General features: G+C 39.3%; 1 protein-coding gene across 4 annotated transcripts in view; it reads right to left on the bottom strand.

Annotated features, from left to right (window-relative positions):
* PLCB1 (phospholipase C beta 1) overlaps nucleotides 1–20,203 on the bottom strand; it is a 486,583-nt gene that overhangs the window by 448,120 nt on the left and 18,260 nt on the right. Inside the window, exon 1 of one of the 4 annotated variants that reach the window (XM_087948391.1) lies at nucleotides 10,866–10,926. The exons of the other annotated variants lie outside the window; for them this stretch is intronic. The gene's annotated coding sequence lies outside the window, so the exon portion shown is untranslated. Of the gene's footprint in view, nucleotides 1–10,865; nucleotides 10,927–20,203 lie in introns of those variants that run through there. 4 annotated transcript variants of the gene reach the window in all.

Raw genomic sequence — 20,203 nt, 5'->3', positions numbered from 1 at the left:
CCCCACAAGGTCATAAACTTTTAACATTATGTGATCTATATACATTAACTATATTATATATTTTATATGCAGCCCAAGACAATTCCTCTTCCCTCAATGCCGCTCAGACAAGCCAAAAGTTTGGACACCCATAATCTACCCTCTGCCTCCCCCAAATGCATTTTTGAAGATAAATCTGCCAGTACCGATTAGAAATCCTACTTTAAATGCCACTAATTCAAAACGAAAGTATTACAATGAATTAACCCCACATAAATACAGTATACACTACAAGTATATCCATCAAGTACTTTTGAAATCTTCTCTAGTTGCATAATTGTTGAATGAGACCAGCTGACAATGCTGCTGTATCACAACATTTGGGAAGCCAATCGCTTCTCAAAGCTAAGCATTCAAGAATTTGGAGAACAGCTTTGAACGGGGAAGCATTTGAAAATGTGTCCCATTCAATTTCACTGAGTTGACATCGCAAGTCAATTTCCATCATTTTTACATTATCTCCCAGCAGTGGATCTCTTGAAGAATACAGCATGATTCTTATTGTGTTGAGATGCAGCTTTTTTTCTATGTGTTATCCAATTATATTTACTGTCTACCTGCCATCTGCTCTGTAGAGCCTGTAAATTCCTCTATTTCACAACTCCTGTTTTAACATCCATATTTTTTTTTGGAAGAAGTTCTTTACAGAGCTATCATGCCTCTCATTAGAGACAGAATGCATATAGGAAGGAGATTCAGGATATACACAAAAAACCTACACGTAACATTGTGCTTTTGTTGCTTTAAGCAAGGGTCAAATAATATATTTAAATGGTCCCCTTGGACTTGGACTTGATGTGTTAACTGACATAAGCCTAATAAATTATAGGAACTAGGAAGCCACAGTTGATCTGTTCCCTTAATAACTGATCTCAAGCAAAGGATAATACACCATAATAGGAAGTCACAACACTAACTTTCAGCCACACACTGCCTTCTTCTGTGTCCTCATCTACTTGACCTAAGCCAGCACTTACGTCTATCCACTCATCACTTGAGATCATTTCACTTGCTGCAGTAGAATGTTTTTAAAAAATAAAACTGAACTCATATCTCCCCATAAATAAGAAACATTAATTCACACAAACATACAAAACCATATGTTTTGCTTTAAATTTAGTTTCTAAATGGTACAATTATTATTGGCTATCATTTTTCATTAAAACGTATTTTTGTTGCATTAATTTGTTCACTTTTAATAAGACTAAATAAATTAAAGAATCCCCATCTGAAAATGTTATATAGATTTTCATATTTTACTATAAGTAGTCCTTGACTTACTACAGTTCATTTATTGACTGTCCAAAGTTACATGGCTCTGAAAAAAGTGACTTATGACTATTTTTCAGTTACAACTGTTCCAGCAGTCCCATGGTCACATGATCAAAATTCAGACACTTGACTCCTACTTATGACGATTGCAGTGTCCCGGGGTCATGTGATCCACTTTTGTGACCTTTTGACAAGCAAAGTCAATGGGGAAGCCAGATTCACTTAACAACCGGGTTGCTACCTGTGATTCACTTAACAAACGTGATTCACTTAACGTGGCAAGAAAGGTCGTAAAATGGACCAAAGTTCACTCAACTGTCTCATTTAGCAACATAAATTCTGGGCTCAATTGTGATTGTGAATGGAGAACCACCTGTATGTCTAATAGGACAGTTAAAAAAAAAAAGAATTGATTTCTTTCAGAAGCATACTATAGTACATGATCCCCAGCTTCATTAGATACACCAGACCAAGAACTAAGTCACACAAATGCCAAGACAACTTTTATTGAGAGTATTTATAAAAAGAGAATCTTGCAAGTCTAATTGTGCTATGCTCCTTTCTTTCTTATTCTGTCCAGTGGTGGGATTCAAATTTTTTTACTACTGGTTCTGTGGGCATGGTGTGGCTTGGTGGGCGTGGCAGGGGAAGGTTACTGCAAAATCCCATTCCCTTCTCACCCCACTAACCTACTTTCCAGCTCCGTTCTCCTGTGCAGAGCAACAAAAGAAGACCCAGCCAATCAGCTGGGACTTGGGAGGCAGAGAATAGGTGGGGGCGGGGCCAGTCAGAGGTGGTATTTGCCAGTTCTCCGAACTACTCAAAATTTCCGCTACTGGTTTTCCAGAACTGGTCAGAACCTGCTGAATACCACCTCTCATTCTGTCCCTATGTGAATAAGGAAGGATTCTGAGTCACTTGCAAATGCTTTCTGCTTCTTTTGGACTTCAACCATGTTTTTCTCATCCCTCTGGGAAGAGATCTCGCCTAATCTCTGTCAAGATCATCTCCCCTATTCTCTACAACAATTAATACAATTGTGTAATACAAAAGAGATTTAAGAAAAACTAAAATTTGGGAGCCAAACATAAAATAAAAATGATCAACTACAAGCAATTTTTCAAGATTCCTCCACTTTACAAACCTAACAATGTATGTATGTGGGACCATATTAGGAAACCAAACACATGCAAGCCAATACAAGTACATAGTCCTTGATTTACAATAGTTCATTTAGTGACTGTTTAAAGATAGAACACCACTGACAAAGTGACTTATGACCATTTTTTACACTTATGATGACTGCAGCATCCCCATGGTCATGTGATTAAAATTCCAGCACTTGGCAACTGCAACCGTCAATGTTTTGGGTCATGTGATCACCTTTTGTGATCTTCTGACAAGCAAAGTCAATGGGGAAGCCAGATTCACTGAAAACTGTATTACTACTACAGTGATTCACTTAAGAACTGTGGCAAGAAATATCGTAAAATGGGGTGAATCTCTTAACAATGATCTCAAAAACATAAATTTTGGGCTCAAAATGGCCCAGTGAATTGCGAGGACTAGCTGTACTACATTTATTGTAATATTACAGTATCAGAATCTTACAAGTCTGAATGTGCTTCTCACCCACTCCTTTTATTTTCACGAGAACTAAGGAGGATTTGGTCTGAGATATTTTCTTGAGTTTCAGTTAGGTCCTGGACCTCTTGTATCTGATCACTGTTGTCTTGGTAGCAGCTCTTCCGTCTCTTTCTTTTCTTCCCATTACATACACATCTATTTTACACCTCTAGAATGTCTTCGTGACTTCCATTCAAGTATTTATACAGGTCCAGCTATCCTCTGGAGATCCGAGGGCCGTGATGGCGAACCTATGGCACGCATGCCACAGGTGGCACGCAGAGCCATTTGTGCCGGAACATGAGCTGCAGGCAAACTTACCTCACTGCACATGCGTGCACCTCACAGCTGATTTTCGGCTGGTTTGAGGCCTTTTTGGGGCTTCCAGAGGCTAGAGGAAGGCTTCTGCAGGCTTTGCAGGTCGAAAACTAGGCCCACTGAGTCACTTCCTGTTTTTCCAAAAATACCAGAAGTGATGAAACGGGCCTAGTTTTTGGCCTGCAAAGCCTGCAGAAGCCTTCCTCAAGCCTCTGGGAGGCTGAAAAAGGCCTCAAACTGGCCAAAAATCAGCTGTGAGGCATAGTGCAGGTAAGGGGGCAGCGGGGTGGCTGGGTGGGGATTGCGCGCACATACGTAGGGGGCATGGGGCACGCGCATTGCCTTCTGAGAGCTGGCACACGAGCATGAGCGTGCAAGCGCGTGCACAGTTTTTGGCACAGGAGCCCAAAAAGGTTAGCCACCATTGTCCTAGGGGAACCTATTCCATTTGGGGGAATCAACCCAAATCAGTTAGATATTGCCAGTTGAGTATGTTGTTCTACTATATTGATTTTTCTACCATATGTACTTAAGTGCTTGTAGGAAGAGATCTGTGTTAATCTATGATGGCAGAAAGTCAGAAGGAACCTATAGCAATTTTCCAGCTAAGGAATTATTTTAAAAGGCGTAAACAGTTTTGAGTTGCAGCTCACTTCCTCAGATGCATGGAGTGGATAGACTAATGTAGGATTTAAATTGGGATGAGATGGGGGGAAAGGGAGGGGAAGACACAGTTGTGATACATCTACAATGTACATGGAAAACAGATTACAGTATCTTATCAATTAATAATTGTAACATTTAAAAGCACATTTTAACACATTAAAAACACATTGCGCCTGCCGAGACCTTCTGAACTTTTTAGATGGATCAGATCAGGAAATCCACTCCACAGGAAGGCTAGAATTGGCTACTGAATGGATATTGTAACAGCATCTTGCAAGTCTAATTGTGTTGTTCTCCCTCTTCCTTCATATAGTTCTGTGAATTAGGGACATATTTGCCCGACCTGCTTCCAAATGTTATCTGGCTGTTTCAGACTCTTAAAAATGCTTCAGCTCTTTTTGCCTAGACAACAAAAACTACATATCCCCATCAAGATCATCTTCTTTATTCTCTATAGATTGGCTGAAACCTTTTGATGGGAGTTCAGCAATTTCTTGCTCAACGCTGCTATTAAATTTCCAGGTCTGCCATACTTGTCCCGGGAGACTAGTGAAAAATCAACTCATTTTTCACAAGCAATGAATCCAAGGAACAAGACAAGAGATACACGGTTAGGGAGCAATAAATGAGCATATTTGTAGCTCAGGATTGAAATGAGAGGTGCTTGGTGCTCTCTGAACTTGGTAGTTTTCTTGCAGATGTTTCATTATCCAAACTAGGGAACATCATCAGGGTACTGATGATGTTAACTAGTTTGGGTAATGAAATGTCTGTAGGAAAACAACCAAGCTGAGAGACATCAAGGACCTCTCACAGTGAGTTAAGACCCTGAGTTCAAAGCATGGCACAGCATTGTAAACATGTCATAGCTAGGTTTAAAAAGCTCTCTGTGTTTTCTCTCAGGGAGTAAGGCCACTACATAACACAAGCTGAGCCTGCACCCAAATGCACAGCTGAGGCATATTTATTATTGTTTACTCTCCACTGGCCTGCTTTTTGGCAAGTCCCTCTTATCTGTGAACTTTGGTCTTCTGCTGCTGTATCTTTAAATGCCTCTGTTTAGGACTAGACGGCTGAAATTCAGAGTTGGAGATGCTGTCAGTGGGTGCAGGCAGGGAATCCTGAGGCTTGCTGGATCAACAGGATCACTGGCTTCAACATTGCTGGAATCCCCTCTTTTGGGACCACTATCCCTAGATGCCCGATTCTTTTACCTCCTTGTCATCATCATCATAAGACAAGACCAGCAGGACCATAACATGGGGAATGTAACCATAAATTCCGAGTGGTGGTCAGATCCCTCAGTGTTGGCTTTGGAGTTCTCTGCAGCTGTTTTCCACAATGAAGGAGAAGAACATTCATCTAATCTACCCTGGTACCGGATAGATCCAGCTAGCTTCCAAAGGGAACCTGATGTTGTTTCTAAGGGTCTGCATATGATTTGACTGAGACCTCAGTCGCTGGTTGGAATGGAGAGACAACAATGGCCTTGGCATGGACTGTTCTTATGCAGATACTCTACCTGTGAACTCTAAAAAGCCATTTGCCCTTCCCTAAAACTTTAGCCAGTTTGTTTTCTCCTGAAGAATTAAGTTAGGATTTTGGAGGAAACCATCTGGAGAACAGGCAGAGGATCGGAATATGTCATGTTTTAGGTTTCATGTTTCTGCTATTTTAATTGTGATGTTCTCATTCCTTTATGTTTATTGTTTAATTTCTTTGGTTTTGAATCGTATTTGACTCACCCAGAGTTGCATTTTGTAAGCTGGGTGTCCGTCCATTCAAACTGTTCAAATAAATAAATAAATTCCTAGGCTTGTCAAAGTTCATTTTCAAATGCTGAGGCACAGCCAAAGGTATCAAGCTCTTACCTAAACAAACACCACTGAGTCATGTGCATTGGCAGTTTGTCCACAGAGGGAAGGTCATAAACATGTCATCTTTTTTTACATAAGGAAGAATATTGCATTGCTGTTTCTGATTGGATGTTATTCTGATGTTTTTTTCTTTTTTCTTTTTAAAAACCCAATGAACCAGACTATGTCCTCATATACTATTAGATCTTTTTTTTTTTTTTTGTCACTGCCATCTGGTATATGTAGCTCCCCCTGACACTGAGAGAAGTTCTTGGCCTTCATTTATCCCCTTGGCAAACAGATCTTCCAGAGAAACTAGGAGCTTAAAGGACAAGTTTCTCTTATATCAAACCTCAATTGCTCATGAGTTATTAGCAACACTTTTTCTACTGAAGTATTTATGGGGAGAGGGACCCTAAGTTGTTCATTAATGATAACCTCTTTCTCCCCCTCAGCTGCCTCTTTATCCATCTGAAAAATATATTCTATGTACTAAAAAACTACCAGATATAGATGACTCTCGTACAATATAAAAATTGTTCCAACCATAAGTGTTCAAGATACTTCCAGATGAAATGCTATTCTCTTCTGATAATGTCTACTAATGCATCTTCCTCTGAAGCTTTTTTTTTAAGCCTGCAAAAGGGCAGGTTCCAACATTTTGAATGATTTTCAGCATAATCCAGGTTTATCTTCCAGCTATTGATTTGTTCTGTGTTGGTTTTAAAAGGCCTTCTCTGAAAGCTGTTTTAGGTGCTAAATTACATTCTGATGATGCTTCTAAGTTTTTCACCATTTTATATATAGGCTGCAACAATTACACTGATTCCTGACCTTCCTTCTTTTCTATCAACTACATGAACCAAAGGAAAAAGTGTTTTAAACCCAGAATTGAGTGACTTACCTACCAGAATCTTAATTTCAAGTGCTAAAGTTATGATGCATTTATTATATATTTGTATCCCTGTTCTATATGTGTGTGTGTGTGTGTGTGTACGCACGCGGGTGTGCATATATATGTATACACACACACCACACACACACACACACACACACACACACATATATATATTCTTATCATCTTTCTGAAGAGTCTTCAAGGAAAAGAGTTTTGCCATTTGTATGTATTTTTCTGCACATCAACATATTTCTTAAATATAATAAGGGCATTATATGACCATAATTAAACTCTGCAAATGGAGTGACGAGTTAACTGGCAGCATTTAGTATTTGTGTCTATTTCCTTCCATGTTGCTAAATGCTGGAAGGCTACCAAATCTTATTAAAACTGAATCCAGAAAGGGAAAAAATCTGGGTAACATACATAACGGTCCTTGTGGAACGCTTCCAGGGTAAAAATTCAAACATTAAAAAATGCTTCTCATACCCAATTGGACAACGACTTTAGTAAGAAGACGTTCTCACTATGCATTGGTGACAGTGTCACTTCTACAGGTAGTCCTCGACTTACGACCACAATTGAGCCCAAAATTTTTGTTTTTAACTGAGACGTTTGTTAAATGAGTTTTGCCCCATTTTACGACCTTTCTTGCCACAGTTGTTAAGTGGATCACTGCAGTTGTTAAGTTAGTAACATGGCTGTTAAGTGAATCTTGCTTCCCCATTGACTTTGCTTATCAGAAGATCACAAAAACTGATCACTTGATCCTGGGACACTGCAACCATCATAATATGAACCAGTTGCCAAGGATCTCAATTTTGATTATGTGACCGTGAGGATGCTGCACCCATGGATTAATATTCGTGTTTTGCTGGAAAGGAAAAAAAAAATTTTTTATTTTTTTAAAAAAAAAAAAAAATAAATTATTTAATTTTTTTTTTTTTTTTTTATTATTTTATTAATTAAAAAAAATATAACAAAAAAAAAACCTAAAACAAAATCAATAAATAATAAATAAAAATTTTTTATTTTTTTTATTATATTTTATAATTTAAAAAAATAATATTTTTTTAAAATTATTTTTTTTTTTTAAATATAAAAAATAAAAACCCCATAACATTTCCCCCCCCCTCCCCCCCCCCCCCCCCCCCCCCCCCCCCCCTCCCTCCCCCCCCCCCCTCCCTCCCCCCCCCCACTCAAAAAACTTATATTTTTTTTTTTTTTTTTTTTTCATAAGTGTGAAAAATGGTGATAAGTCATTTTTTTTCAGTGCCATTATAACTTCAAACAGTTACTAAATGAACTGTTGAGTCAAGGACTACCTGTATAATCAAATAGGGCCGAGTAGCATAATATTTGAATTTTTTAAAAAACAATTCCCAACAATAAGGACAGATCAACTATAGATCAAATTGTTCATTGAGAAGATGGAGGACTTAAAAAAGGCTGGACAGTCACCTATAGTGTTTCCTTTGAAACCCTGAATAAAGATTTGTATTTGATGAGACAATGGATCCCTTCCAACTCTACGCATTGAGAAGCCAGTTAGTGTAATTGATGAATAGTTATGATCAGTGGTGGTATTCTACCGGTTTGGCCTGGTTCTGCCAAGCCGGTAGCAGCGATGAGCAGTGGAGACCAAACTGGTTCTCTCTGCCACTCTGCTGTTGGGCCCACCTGCCTGCCCGGGCTCTCATACTCACTGTTGTGGTTAGCTGGCAGGAGGGGCGGACGGCTGAGGAGAGCGAGGACTCAGATGAGGGGCCAGGACCATTAGGGAGTAGACTGCTGCCTTCAGAGATTGTGGGGCTAACAGCAGCGATGAGGATGTTCCTGAGGAGCCTGTGCCAACTGCGCGTGCACGAAGGATTGCTCAGAGGAAATAACAGTTACAACAGCACGGGCGACTCGGGAGTAAGGCTGCAAGGTAATGGCCCCTCCCTCAAGAAGATAAAAGCCAGCTGTGAAATTAACCTTCTTTGCTGAAGGCAAAGACGTTTTGAAACTCAGCCTCGTGGACATTATAGTTGGTATTTGAAGAGTCTTGTAAACTATTTCTTATCTGTTGTTTTTTGTCAGACTTGCAAAAACTTGGCAAGGCTCTTTCTTGTTGGAGCTAATTAGTTGGAAGCAGCCTTTTATCTGTTTAAGAAACAGGATTCTTAGCTGAAACCTAAACAGATTATACTGCTGCCTTTGTCTTGTGTTTGCTTTCTTGGAACCAGGTTTGGGTCAGAACACTCACCTTTATCCTCTGCTTCTGAAGCACAGCTGCTTTGCAAGGGAGCTGCTGAAGCAACTGGGAGAGTGCAGGCTTGCAGGAGGTGAGTTGGAATGCCTCTGTGCCTGCACAAAGTGCGCAAAGTATGTGCACGCACGCAAAGCGCGCCCACCAAGCCACACCCACCAAACCGGTGGTAAAACTTTTTGAATCCCACCACTGGGTGTGATCCTAATAATATGGATTAGTCTAAGTCTATAGCCATAGAAGACAGAAGGTATGGCCTTGGAGAACAGGAAAAAGATCTGTTATGAAGATAAAGTCAGATAAAAGAAACCTGAGTCCAGGAGAGGAACGTAACCTGAGTGAACACCTCAGAAAAATCCCCACTAGTTCCCACAAGATAAAGGAAAGGAGTTCATTTACACTTGCAAGATTCTGTTGTAACATAACCTTATAATACAAATAGCACTGTTCTATATGACACTGGATTTCTTGAATGGCTAACAATAACATAAAAGAAAACCTATTCTAGAATTGCCTGATCTGTGACAGGGTCCTATGCTAACTTTTGCTGTAGCAAACTCCATTTTCTGAAGGCCAGAAACACAGAGGTTTAAAAAGTCTTCTGAGACATAGGTAGCATCCATTCCTCACAAACACACGATGTGTTGTCAGAATAAAAAAAAATAGTTGAGAAGAGTTTGTTCAAAAAGAACGTTTTGGGAAGTTGGCATCTCATCCCCTTAATAGGAAAGGACCGCCAAAACAGTTATAAGAACTATTTCTCACCTCTTCAATCAGAAAGAGAGGCTCTGTGGGAAATACACAAGGGAATTCCTACTTTAAGATAAAGCTTCCTTTTGGCTGAAATAAAGACAGAGAAAAGTTCCTACTAATATCTGGCCAGATTATTAGAGTAGTTTTCCTTCTGAAGCCTAGGAAAGGAATAGAAACAGGGCAGACCCAAATGCTCTATTTTAGCTGGGAAACATATTAAAAGGGGCTGGTTAGGATTTTGCAATGGAAAGAGTAAAAGCAGGAAAGCTGACTGTCATTGCTGAAATATTTGTGATAATTTTTGGGATGGAGGGCAGTTTCCCAAGGCTATGTTTTCTTGTAAAATAATCCCTGAATGGCATGTCAAAGGTCAGTGACACAAGGAAAGAAAGGGCCTTTCCACCTATCATAGTTTACAAGGGCATGTTTGATTTAGTTTCCCGGTACTATTTATATTTTTCCCCCCTTTTCAAACAAGCTACAGCCTGAACATTTTCATTTCTATTGCAAAAGGCACAGGGAGGAAGGCAGATGGTAATTAGGTTCGCCAGGTCTTGCAAAATGCTGTTTGTACATCGTCTGCCTCATGTAAGCACTCCAAGTACAGCCTGACAAGCTAAGCAATAGGGCTCAGCATGCATCATCCATGCATTTTTCAAGCGCCTCTGACTCTGTAGTTCTGACGTGTCCAAGGAGCAGAATAACAAGAGTTGGAAGTGATCCTGGTGGTTTTCTAGTCCAACCCCCAGCTGAAGCAGGACACTCTATATACCATTTCAGACAAGTGGTTGTCCAATCTCTTTTTAAAAAACCTCCAGTGTTGGAGCACCCACAACTTCTGAAGGCCAAGTCGTTCCACTGATTAATTGTTCCAACTGTCCGGAAATTTCTCCTTAGTTCTAGGTTGGTTTTGCCCTTGATTGGTTTCCATCCATTGCTTCTTCTCCGGCCTTCTAATATTTCTTCAAGCAGAACATGTTCAGAAACGTCTTCAATCTATATACAGATAGCTTAAGGCCGCCTAGACTCCTCCAGATGGAAATTGGGACCCAAACACATACCAATTTTATATTAATTATGGACATCATGCTTGAAAGAAATCTAATGTTCAAATTACTAAACAGCTGGCATACAGTCCACCCATTTATTTATCATATGTTCTATCTGCCTGCTGTCCCTTACCTACCTTTGTGGGTTAACCTCTATCATCAATTTTCCTTCTTCTACGGCTGCTAACCCAAAGTGACAGCTATTTTACAGTCAGCTTCTATTAGTCATATGCTGGATAGTTCATTTGCTTATCTGGTCATTCGGGGGCTATGGTTAAACTGTTAATAATTTATGCTTATGTAATTTCTTACACGATTCAGAATATGTTTGAAACAGCAAGAAACTGCAAACAACTTACTTTGCCTTATGCTGTGGGCTGAAGTAAACGTAATTTTAGCAAAAATCTACTTTATCCCAAATCCCATTTTATAAATGATTGGTAATGCAAAAATATATCAATAATTCCATAAAACCCATCTCACTTCAGTTGTTTTCCATTGGTTGTTTTCCCTAGCTTAATTTCTGGATTCAGACCAATGAATACAGCCATGTAACTCTTGTGGGAGGAATACAGAAATAGTTTGCTACTGTCATCTTCTGGAATGTTTTCAATTTATTAATCTACCCTACAGTCCTGGCATTCCCTGATGGTATGCCACCCAACTATTACCCAGGCCCAATTTTGCTGCTACCTGCCAATTCTACACAGTCTAATATCATATAAAAATGGTCTATAAGACAATAAATACTAACAATAAACACTAATGTTAATCTGAAATATACTATATGGTTGGTACTTTGGCAATAAAAATAACAGAATATATGTGGTAATTATAGCTGTTTTATTGATCCCATGAATTTCTGTGTTCTATTGTTCACTACTTAAGGCAATAGACATCCCATGCTACACTGAATCATCATTTCAGAGATGTTTCCTCACCTAAACAGAGAAACTGAGAAACCAAGGGTGGGCAAAAAAGCAGTGGGAGCAGGAACGACTTCCAACTTCCTGCCAGTTTCCCCATTGAGTTTCCTTGTAGGGATCTGGCAGGAAGCACTGGAAATCTTCCTTCCTTCCCAGCATGCAGGTAAGTGGCTGCTGCTGGATGGAGGAAGGAGTAAAGACATTGTGAGACTGTCTGGGAAACTGTCATGGACTGTTGAAAATGAAGATCACATGACTGCAGCAGTAGTAGCAGCCGCCACCGCCAGTAGCACTGAAGCAGCCACAACTTTTCAAAATTTTATTTCCTCTGGAATGATGATTTCTGGATTTTGGACACATGCTACAAGCTGGCCCATTGGAGGTACCTTGCTTCAAAAACTGTTGCCTTATGATGCATCATTTTGCCCAGTTAGAGGTTATGACAAAGGCAGCTTCAGTGCATATAAAACAAATCATTTATAAATTTAATTAATGTATCTCTTGTGGTTTTTTTTTATTGATTTCACATATTTACATGGTCATCCCATTTACCAAAACACTCAGTGGCAAACAAAACAATCACAATCCATAACTATTTTAAAACAGGCATAATAATCAATAGCAGTTGCAGACCCTAGACTAATCCTCACAAGTAAAGAAAGAGACTTACACCTACCGTGTTTCCCTGAAAATACCCAAATAGAAAATAAGCCCTAGAATGATTTTTCAGGATGCTTGTAATGTAAGCCCTACCCCAAAATTAAGCCCCAGTTAAGATCACCAGCCAGCCAGCAAGATTTAGTACCGTATTTCCCCCCAAATAAGACCTAACCGGAAAATAAGTCATAATGCGTCTTTTGGAGTAAAAAATAATATAAGACCCGGTCTTATTTTCAGTGAATCACGGTATATCAGAACTCCATCAATACCCTGATCCCAGTGTATGCAGGAACAGACTGGTCTTTAACAGCCCTGTGGATGGCCAGCAACTGGGTCAGGACTACCCATATTTCAGAGGGAGGTGGTTTCATAAGGCAGGCACCATGACAAAGAAGGCATGCTATGAAAGCTCATCAAAAGACTGCTTCACCAATTGAATCTGAAATTTGATCACTCTGCCCAATCTGTTGGTCAGAAACTATCAGGAATTGCGGTCCCAGAAGGAACCTGGTCCCATGCTCTGTGTAGCTTCAAAAGTGACAACCATCACAAATTGCACTCGGAAACCTATTGGGAGCTAGTGCAAGTTTCAGTGTTACATACCGTGTTTCTCATATAATAAGGCCGGGTCTTATTTTTTTTTTGAGCCCCGAAAAAATGGCTAGGTCATCTTTTCGGGGGTGACTTAATTCCTCCCCTTGCATCTTCGGGCGGGCGGGCGGCGACGGCTTGGATGTTGACCTCGGCATTGGTGGGGCACTTCGTATCGGGGTCAACGCAGGCAGCACCATATCCGGGTGTGCAACAAAAGTACTTCCTAACAGCAAGCCCCCCCCCACCATTCTCCCCCATTTCGCATGTTTTAATATAGGCCTTAATTTGGGGGGAGGGGCTTAATTTCATTTCATGCCTATAAAACATGCTGGGACTTCCTATTGGGGGAGGCTGTATTGTTGGAGAAACAGGGTAGGCATAACATGGGGCAACCAGTACTGTCCACACACTGCTGCATTCTGGACTAGTTGAAGCTTCCAAATGTTCTTCAAGTGGCAGCCCCATGTAAAGCATCTTGCAATAGCCAGTGGAGAGCTGGCCAAGGCACGAGTGGCTTTAAGCAATGTTTCCCGGTCTAGTGCCCCAAACATAATTGTTTCCCCATCTGGTGCACAAGAAATAATTGTGCAAAGACTCTCCCAGCCACAGCTGTCACTTGCTGTTGAAGCAGGAACTGTAAATTCAGAAGAACCCCCACATTATGCATCAACTCTGCTTGGGGGGGGGGGGAATGTTGAAGCTAAATGCAAGTTCAACTTTGAACAAAATTATCATGTCTCTCCAATCAACAAAATGTGTTTTAAGATTCAGTGTATAATTTGTTTTTGCACTTTTGCTTAGGGGGCTAATGGGTGGACAATAATGATTACTCCATGATATTCTGTGAGGTGTCTTGGGAATGTTTTGCAGAAGCTACAAATTAAATACATTATTTCAAGCATGTATTGAAAAAAGTCGTTTGTCACACACACACACTGAAATTCATGTATCAGCCACAAGAAACATCAAAAAGCAAACCCGTAATTTTGTCTCTTATGGATAAATTAATACCTGAGTTCATCTCTCATTTAACCAGTTTCACAAAAGTCTATTATGAAACCAACTTTTGATACTTCAAATTCCTGATGTTACCCCACTCTTTTAAATCCATAAACCTGAAAACCTACCGTGTAACCCTGTTCAGTCTTATTCTGAAGTTAATCTCTAACTTTAGCAGGTTACTAAAGCTTGTTGCTTTGCAAATATGTTGAGGTTTACAAACCTTGGAAAATTGAGCAAGTTGCCATTTGAAATCTATCCACCTGAAGTATAGTGATAAGCGGCTCAGCAAGAGTAGCCAAGAGTCAACAAGAGCCAGAGCCCTGAAGTCCAAAGCACAGATATTCTTAGAAGCCCTTCAGATTTTGACATATTTGCAGTAAACATCTGCTCATCTATGAAAGCTCTGACTTTCAAGCTATGCTCTATGGACTTGAGATTGGCATGAACTAATACTGTGATACTTCTCATGGGTGCTTCTTGAGAACCAAGCATCTCTTCAAAAGACCCAAACCCAAGAAACAATGAATTTATTTTTAACAGAGCTTCTGTTGAAAACAAACTTGTAAACAGACCAGTAATAGTCGTACAACTGGCCATTAATAGGAAACAATTCTCATTTGTGTAATATATCCTATCCTGTGTACGAAATGAGCCTGTCTGTCTGTCTGTCTGTGTGTGTGTGTAAATACAGTGGAACTACGGTTACACCGAAGGGACTCAGATGAGTCCACCCAGTGTTGAAACCCTTCCGAGGCTCTAAATCAGGGGTGTCAAACTCACGTTTTCATGGCTGTGTCATGTGATGTATCGGAACTTCCCCCTTTGCTAAACTGGGGGTGGGCGTGGCCAGCACGTGACACATCTGGTCCTTGGGCCAGGAGCTTGACAGCCCTGTTCTAAATTAAGCCAAGTCAAAGCGAAGACTCCACCTCCCATTATAGTAGGGGGTGAAGAACACTATGAAATCAATAAGATATTGGAGTCAGGGTATTTTAAGGGGAGACTGTAATACTTAGTGCAGTGGAAAGGATACCCCTCAGCTGATGCTAGGTTTATAGGGCCCCACAATGTTAGTATACACACACACATACACACAGCAAATCCCGAGATTAAGAATGCCCTAGTTTAAGGCAATTCAGAGTTAAGAATGGAGCGTACTGCAGTAAAAACTGAATTAAATACACAATGATTCAAGTAAAATACACAATAGTTCAAGTTCATTACACAATACTACCTATATAGGATTATACAATAATTCTCTTCCAGTTTACATGCTAAATTTGACTTAAGAACAGACCTTGCAAATGGAACTCATTCTTAAACTGGGGGCTACTTGTTTGATCTAGTGGTTAAGGCACTAGATTAAAAACCAGGAGATGGTGGTGAGTTCTATTGCTGCCTTATGTATGAAAGCCAGATGGGTGACTTTGGGCCAATCTTTCTCTCCCAACCCAACACAGCTAACAGGGCTGTTGTTGTTGTAAGGAAAATGGGAGGAGGAAGCAATATTATGTACAGGTAGTCCTTGACTTACAATAGTTCACTTAGTGACTGAAGTTACAAAGTGACTAATGACCATTTTTCACACTTATGACCATTGCAGCATCCCCTTGGTCATTTGCATTGAGATGCTTGACAACTGACTCACATTTATGATGGTTGCAGTGTCCCAGAGTCCCCTTTTGACCCCGTTTTGCGACGGAATGTCAAGCAAAGTCAATGGGGAACCCAGATTTGCTTTACATCCACTGCAGTGATTTACTTAACAAAGGAGGTGAGAAAATGTGGCAAAACTGACTTAACAAATTTCTCACTTAACGACATAAAAGTTGGGCTCCACTGTGGTCGTACGTTGAGGACTACCTGTACATTCATCACCTTGGGTTATTTATTTAAAAAAGCAATAAAGGCGGCATGAAAATAAATATTAAAAGTCAGAATCTGGTATTAGGTCATTGCAGTATTGGGATATTTCTCATAAACTCTGTTTTTTGTTTTTTTGTTTTTGCAACACTTTATTGAGTTTTTCCGTTTATACATAATACCATTACTAATTGAACAATACTGTGACAATATATATACATTTATACATCCTATCCAATCTTTCAGCACACACTTCTTCCATACCCTCATAACTATTACATACATTATTTACATTTTCTATTCTTATATCTATTGTCAATCCAGATATACCATGTTTCCCATATTGCATTGTATTCCATGTCGGCTTTCCCTTTTAGTTCCATAGTTAATGTATCCATTTCCACGCACTCAAAAAAAAAATTAATTATTAAACCTTCGGGAGGTATAGCACTTTTCTTCCAGTACCGGATGTAGGAAATTCGAGCTGCTATTATTACATGTACTATAAAATATTTTATTTTTCTATTATAGTTTCTTTTAATTATTCCTAAGAGGAATAGTTCTGGGACAAAATCAATTTTATTTTCAATTAATTCCTCTAACCACATATGAATCACTTTCCAATATTTCTTCGCTTCAGGACATGACTACCAGGAGTGAAAAAAGGTACCTTGATGATGTTCTCACTTCCAGACATTTGGTTTTAGATTTGGGTAGATCTTAGCCAATCGTGAAGGCGCCATGTACCAACAATAGAACATTTTGTGTTGGTTTTCCTTGTAAGCTGCCAATTTTGTTATTTTATAATTGGTATTCCAAATCTTTTCCCAGAGGTTTCATGAACTCTGTTAATAAAATATTTTCTCTTAAGCTTATTGGGACATTTTTCCCTGGTATATGACTCCTGACAGAGTCAAAAAAAACAAACAAACCAAAACCTGCAGCAATAATATACTGATTCCATAAGGAATCCATCTGCTTAATGTTAATTCTTGAAGTGAAACTTAAATTTGCACAAAATAAAGCAGGGGGACAGCTGGCTCCTGCATTGATTGATGCATATACTTCAGAAAAAAAAGTTCATCTGATTATTGTTTACTCTAAGCAATATCTGTTCAGCAAACTTTAATCATTTTAACTTTACTTTTTCTTGGCTCCCTGTATTTGCATTTACCACATATTTCAAATATACAATTTAAATGACTAACGGTGTGTATCCTATATGCCGATTTAATTGAGAAAACCTAATGGACTCCAAAAAAAAAAAAAGTGGAGGGGGAGGCAAGGAAGGAAAAATAAAAGGTTTGGTCTCTTTTCTCTGAACCAGCCTCAGTAAGAGCTTTCATCTTTCACACTGGCTTATCCATCGCAGAATATGCCATTACCAAAACACAATGCAGCAGAGGTGATTAAATCATTAACTCATCTATACTTTTCCAATTCCAATCAAGGAGCATAGGGAGCATTTAAGTAGAACATTGGGCAACTAAAAGCTTTAAAATTCTGCTGCAGAATCATAGCTTTTCCAAGATGATTATATGCATATTTCCCCCAATGAACACTGACTAATGGCTTATACTCATTTTATTGCCTTTTGTTGCTATATCTACAGGGTATCATGGTCATTTAGAGCTATTTGTCCCAAGCATCTGTCACACTACTCTGACTGGGTTTACACATTCAGTAATGGCTGGGTAGCTCTGCATCAATCTGCAAGACGGTTAGTGTGTACTATTAAGCCCTTTTCTCCACTATTCCTAATATATTTCTCCTCTATTTATAAAGAAAAGAAAAATTGAAACAACTTCTTCTGGTCCATTATTTCTACAAATATTTTACATTTGAGCTGAACTTCTGAAAACAACCACTATATTTTAAACCAGATAACACACTCCCTAAATATGCTGAATAAGAAATAAGAAGACAGGGGGGGGGGGAACCCACTGCCCAATAAAATCTTCCTTGCCACTTCAGCCAACCAAGCCCTCTTCCTGGATTTGATATTGATTCCATTAGATCTCTCTCCTTCACTAAATCATCAGCTTAGCAGCAGAGGTGGCATTCAGCAGGTTCTGACCAGTTCTGGAGAACCGGTAGCAGAAATTTAGAATAGTTTGGGGAACCGGCAAATACCACCTCTGACTGGAGATTTTACGGTATCCTTCCCCTGCCACACCCACCAAGCCATGCCCATAGAACCGGTAGTAAAAAAAATTGAATCCCACCACTGCTTAGCAATGCATAACAAATGAACATGTTGTTTTTATGTTCCTTTATTTCATCTATAGGTTTTTAGACTTTTACAAGTCAAGCCTTTAGACACCTCCTTATCTGGAGAGTAGACTGGCTATGTAAAGGACCTACTCTTGGAAACCAAAGTTGTACTGGCATTGGGTACCTTAGATTATAATTTTGGACACTTAGAATAATGTACCAGGTAGTCCTCGATTTACGACCACAATTGAGCCCAAAATTTCTTTGGCTAAGTGAGACATTTGTTAAGTGAATTTTCCCCCATTTTACAACCTTTCTTGCCACAGTTACTAAGTGAATCACTGCAGTAGTTAAATTACATGATTGTTAAGTGAATCTTGGCTTTTCCATTGACTTTGCTTGTCAGAAGTTTGCAAAATGTGGTCATATGACACACACACACACACCCAGGACACTGAAACCATCATAAATATGAATCAGTTGCCAAGCATCTGAATTGTGATCACATGACCATGGGGATGCTGCAATGGTCATAACTGTGAAAAATGGTCAAAAGTCACCTTTTTCAGTGCTGTTGTGACTTTGAACGGCCACTAAATGAACTGTTGTAAGTTGAAGACTACCTGTACTTAACGGGATAAATATCATACTAAGCCACTTTGTTTTTCGGGCTTCACATATGAACATTGTCAAAGTTATAGATACCTTGAAAAGAATCAAGACTGAAATCAGGTCTTTCAGGAGTTAGAGGAAGCTTTTTCTATTGTGGTTAGCTGGGAGAGCTAAGTGTTCAACATCCCAGAATCACTTTGTTTTAACCTTGATGAAACACAGTAGTACTGCAGTTGTCAAGAATGACTGACATGAATTCCACTAGAGCTATGGGGCATTTAGAAATATACTTAGTTCATTTGTTCTAGCATTAAGTTCTGGCATCGAAAATGGATTCCAGGCAGAACTCTGGCATAAATCTTTTCTGACCTTTTGCTAGTTTATAATGTGGGATGAAGTCTACCTTTGGTTTAATATATATCACATAGTTGAATTCCTATAATAAGTTGGTTCCCTCTAGATCAATAATCCCCAGCCTATTATCTTAGGAATAGCAGTAAACAGCAAAAAATATTGCAATTTATCTTGGTGTGGGCACTAAAATAAAATATAAAAAAGTGAGAATCCCACAAGATTATTAAACGTCAAAGTTTCTGAAGGAACACTAAAATCTTGTACCATTAATTGATCGGATGGAATTTTGCCCATTTAAACAAATCAGATGAATTTACTTTTGGTGAGCATTGAAGACTACTCTGGTAATCCATGAACATTGGCTGGACTTGTGGGAGTCACTATCAGCACATCTGGAAGCTAGCTTTAATCAAGGTAAAAAGGAGGCTTCACCAAAAGAAAGCTAGAAACTTCAAATAAGGTTTGATGACTTGATAAATGTTCTTAACAGCAACATGGAGCTGTCACTTCTCTCTTCCAAATTGTTTTTTTTAACTTTCAAGCCTAGCCAATGCCCCTAAAATTCCTTGAAAGCCTCCTACCTTAAGCACTAACCAGGCCCAATTTTACTTTGCTTCTCAGCCAACCTTATTCTATGCCTGCTCAAGAGGAAATGTATTTGTTTTTTGTTTTGTTTTTATTTTCTTAATAGGGCTAAAACCTGTGAAGATAATCTGGGATAATATGGCCTCAGAGTTTACTTTTAAATTTTAAACAGCCTTTCATGACCACAACTTCTGAAAAAGAATGGCAGTTTTTCCTGCTACTATGAGTTGGAAAAGTGATAAACACTGTGCTATTAAATTATACAATACACATATCACAATTAAAAAGAAAAAATAGCCCAGCCCTCTGGTTTGCAGTTCTCAGCAGCCCCCACACTACACCACCACCAAACGCTATGTAGTTCTTAATCACCAAAAGAATGCCCACCTTTTACCTGGTTAACAGGTACTTTGTGCTGATCTGAATTAATCCACTTTGTCAATATTTCAACTCCACCTCCATCTCCATTTAGTTCAGCTCCAAGTTTAGTCAAGGAGTTGCAGGACTGACAGGACGTTTTTTTTTCCCAATGTTGAGTTTCCTGTTACCTTAGAGCAGAGTTCTCCAAACTTGGCAAACTTAAGGCTTGTTGCTCCAGCAGCTGGAGAATTCTGGGGGTTGAAATCCACAAGTCTTAAAGTTGCCAAGTTTGGGGACCCCTGCAT

This window comes from Notechis scutatus, chromosome 1, assembly GCF_049901735.1.
Source record: "Notechis scutatus isolate UNSWTSFEM ecotype Mainland chromosome 1, rNotScu1.2, whole genome shotgun sequence".
NCBI classification, from domain to species: Eukaryota; Metazoa; Chordata; class Lepidosauria; order Squamata; family Elapidae; genus Notechis; species Notechis scutatus.
Note: the sequence above shows the minus strand (reverse complement) of the source record. Positions and strands in the feature narration are given on the sequence as shown.